Here is a 5,000-nt window from a genome sequence, read left to right as displayed (position 1 = left end):
TCATCACCATTATCATTATTATTATCATCGTTATTATATAGTTATTATTATTATTATTATTATTATTATTATTATTATTATTATAGTTATTATTATTATAATTACCATTACTATTCGTTTTATTATTTTTATCATTATCATTATCATTTTTCATGATCATCATAATCATTATTACTATTATCATAATTATCATCATTATCGTGATCGTCATTATCATAATCATTATTATTTTCATTGTCATTGTTATTACCAATTAACCTTTCAACATACTATTATCCTTATTATATTATTATTACCATTATCATTATTAGATCATAAATTATTATAATCATTATGACTATTACAATCTTTTTATTATCATCATTATCATTATTATGATAATATTTTGTATTATTATTATTATCATGTTTATTACAATCATTATTATTATTATCATGTTTATTATTATCATTAATATTGTTATCGTTATCATCATAATCATCCTTTTACTGTCACAATTAATACTAATACAATATTCGTTGTTTATTTGTTCAGTACAACTAACCACAGGTCCTACTCATGTGGGTCTGGCCTATTAAATGTGGCTCTTGGGTGGTTAATAAAATGGAAACTTTGCATTTAAAATGGTCCCGTAGCTTCCATAAAAGAAAGACTGTCTGACTAAAAGTCAACATTACCTTTGCTTAAGAAAATATTCCAAAAAATACTATTATACAAGACAACACTCTAGAGACTTTATTTATAACAATGAGTCTCATTCAGATAAATACAGGATAGATTAACAAGAAAAAATATGTAGGCTAAAGGAAAACAAAAAAGGTATATTCTAAAAAAAAGAAAAAGAAAAAAAAAAAAAACTTACTGGGTTTATAAGTCCGTAAATTTTCTCTTATGATTCATGACGTAAGGGGAACAAGTAGCCTGTGGACTGTGTACTCGGGGAAAATTTTATATAAATATTACTATCAGCATAATCCTCATAATCATTAATTTGGCGAAATCTTCGGGATCCTCCACAGAATTCAATTTTGCTCGGAAATTATTACATGGGATGGATTTCTCATTCGAAATGCGGTCTGAAAAGATATAATGATATAACTCGAACGCCGTAAATCAGTCAATCTTCTCGAAAGAACACTATGAAGAACTGCGTATTTGACTGGAGTGCTGTATATATTTTTACACATGAACTACTACAAAGGTACATATATACACCAGAGCCCGTTCCTTTCGTTGTTAAATCAAAGGACTGATATTTTCATGCAAAAATGACAATATGAATGAAAGATGTGTCACAAACTGCACATCATTTCCATCAACGCAAAAAGCCAAAATGCAAAACTCTTTTTTTTTTGTTTTAATTGGAATATATTCAATAAAGCATCAATTGAATGTCATAGGACCATGAATATGTATACGAACTATACCTGTATTGCACTGTCCTTATTTGACAAACACTTTCAGTACTCTTGTTCGACGATGAAAAAATGAATACACGAATAGATAAAATGGAAAGATGTATATGTGTAAAACCTAGTACAGAGGATTCATTTACGTGTAGATGCATTTCCTTCCGAATCGACCTTAATAATCCCGCCACCCTTTTTCTATATCTCCCCCTAGCTACTGCCCAGATAATGTACATTAACTTTCTTCTCTTTCAGTACTGCTACTTCTTCGATAACATATTGTAAGCTACACAGATAACTATCGTTAGAAAATCATGCTAAGCATTCTTTCACAAACAACGATACTTTTTGAAATATAGTTGTTAACGCTAGGGTACCCTTGATTTTCCAACTAGTCTTGGGTATGTGTGGTAAATCACAAAGTAAAAGGCTATTAATTCCCAAGTAATTTATAATATTCTACAATAATTTGTCACTAATCAACTAGCCTTTGTACTTTATACTTTTGTTTTATTATTGGGTCAGTCGTCATAATACAAGAGAAGAAAAGTGCTATGCATTATCAGACGAATGATATAACAGCCACTCTCACGCATTATTGCAATTATATTACCTAATGTGTATTGACATATTCCATTAAGATCAAAACAGGGAAAATAAGATACTGTTAATATATTCAAGTTTGATATTTTGTGCTCCCTTCCTCCTGATGCCAAAACACAGTTCAAGCGTCGAGGCATAGCGCCACCAACTCGGCTGTCAAAGCACGGCCTTAGTCACATGGAAGACGTTCTCTTGCTTCCAAGGCATTATTCACAATTGCGAGTGTATTGCCGCATATATTTTGACACGGCCGCCCAACGTTTTCATTTGGGTTGAGATCCTATCTGGGTGGCTGTGGCAGAGTGTGATGTCGGGGTATTTACGAAACCAATCCTGGACAAGAGGGCTGTATGGATAGGGCTGATTTTTAAACTAAAATAGCAGGGGTCTGTTTCAGGAAACATTCCTAACTGTTGGAAGGAAATCCTCCTCAAGGATTTCAACATATCTGCTGCCAGTAAATCAGCCACAGCCGACATCCGTCAACTTTTGCACATCCACTCAAATATCCCTGCTCGCGACCACATTCTCTGGTCCAAATATATTAAATGATAACACTGCATTAGATACAAAAATAGATATTTATGAAAATGTTTAAGCATTCATTTCTATCAAAACAAACATCTTTCTTCAAAATATCGAGTGAAGGGAAGTTTAAAATAGGAGGGTAGGGGGTGGTGTCGTTATCTATCTGGTGCTTTGTTGCGTTGGTGCCAGATTATTATTATATCCTTAGAAGGCTTCTGGTTTGTCTACATATTGCAAGGCACATTCCATCCTTTTCGGGAATACGATTATCATGCCACAGTGAATCCATTGGAATTCCGGAAGGACTATTCGATACATTATGAATCAATACGTGACCAATTCAAACCCCAAAATACCGATCCTTCCGTAACATAAGGGTCTGTTCGTTATTGAATGTTTCGACACCCCTTCTAACAATAGTTTTCTCTGTAGCTGTACATATTTGATCACACTTCATGTGTATTTAATCACTACGTAGCGCCATATTTTTTTTCTTTCTTTCTTTTATTGGTATTAATATCCGTCATTATCATAACCCGCGAAAAAGTTTAAATCAGTAGCGAATTTATGCGTATTCCTATGTTTCCACTTATTGTTCTTCTTTTTTTCATCTTTAAACTTAGTTGTATGTACTGTTCACGAAGGTAGTGCTAGTGCCCCTTTGGTTTTCCTCTTGTTCTGCTGCTTCTGGTATACTGAGTAGCACTGATTGTCTATTTCATGAAATATTAAATATAAATATACAGAACTACTTACTGTTGAAACCACAAGCACAATCTGTCACGCAAAACAGTGTGATCAAGATGAGTTAAAATTTGAAGATAACCGCCACATAATAAGCGAAATAAAACCGCTTAGACGAGCTTGTTCCAAGCAGTACAGAACAATCGCTGGCAACGCAGAAGCAGAGAGACGGCCTGTTTAGTGCAAACTGTGCGGCGTCCTGTTAACCCAGTCTGGGCACTGTCTGGAGGACGGTGCGTTTAGTTGGTGCGTGTGTTTATGCCGGTGTTTATGGCGTGTTTTAGCCTGGACCAATTTGAGATAACGGTCGGCCTAGTGCGCTCCTTGAAAATGCTCGCGGCGTAATTGGTTGTGTTCCGTTGTGACGCATCTAACACGAACGATTTTTTCCCCTCTTTTTCTTAACATGTTTTCTGCATTCAATTTATAGTAATTGGCAACATATTTAAATGTTCATGTTTAGACGCATCCCCCACTCCCCTACACACGTGAAGGTGTACGATATAAATATGAATCCGTACACACTTGTGTGTATATATATATATATGTGTGTGTGTGTGTGTGTGTGTGTGTGTGTGTGTGTGTGTGTGTGTGTGTGTGTGTGTGTGTCTGTGTGTATAAAATAATAATAAAATAATGAAAATAATAATAACAAATAATAGTATTGATAGTAATGATAATTTAACACTAGTGATAATAATGATAATGACTGATAATAGTAATGATAAAAATAATTGTGATAATCATAATTCTAATGATAATATGGTATTGGTAATGATAATGAAATTAATAATGATAATGGTAATAATAAGTTACTGCTACTACATATAATAATAATGATAATGATATTAATAATAATGATAATAATAACAATAAAGATGATAATAAGAACAATAATAATAGTGATAATGATGATAATAATGATGAAGATGATGATGGTGATGATAATAATAGTAAAAAATAATAATAATAATAATAATAATAGTAATAACAATAATAATAATAATGATAATAATATTGATAATAATAATAATCATAAAAAATACTACTAATAATAATATTAATTACTATATTTATAATAATGATACCAGTAATGATAACAATAACGATAATTATATCAATAAAAGCAATCAAAACAATGATGATAATAATAATGACAATATTGATAATGATAACAATGATAATAATAATAACAATGATAACAATTATAACGATAATATTAATAATGGTGATGATAATAATGATAAATGATGATAAATAATGATAATTGTAATAACGATAATAATGAGAATAATAAAAATAATAATAATAACAATAATCATGATAATGATAAGAAAATAATAAGGACAATAAAAAAAAACTACTACTACTACTAATAATAATAATAATAATAATAACAACAACAATATTGTTAATAATAATAATAGAAAAATAATGATAATGATAATAGTAATATTAGTAATAACAATAATAATGATAATAAAAAATAATAACAATGATGATAAGAACAATAACTATGATATTAATAAAAATGATACTAAAAAATACTTATAAATAGATAATGATGATAACAACAACAATGATGATAAAAATAATAATAATAATAACGATAATTATAACAATATTAATAATACTGCTGCTGATGATGATGATGATGATAATAATAAATAATAATAATAATAATAATAATTATTATTATTATTATTATTATTATAA

This window comes from Penaeus monodon, chromosome 12 (genome assembly GCF_015228065.2).
Source record: "Penaeus monodon isolate SGIC_2016 chromosome 12, NSTDA_Pmon_1, whole genome shotgun sequence".
NCBI classification, from domain to species: Eukaryota; Metazoa; Arthropoda; class Malacostraca; order Decapoda; family Penaeidae; genus Penaeus; species Penaeus monodon.
This window is presented reverse-complemented; position numbering follows the sequence as displayed.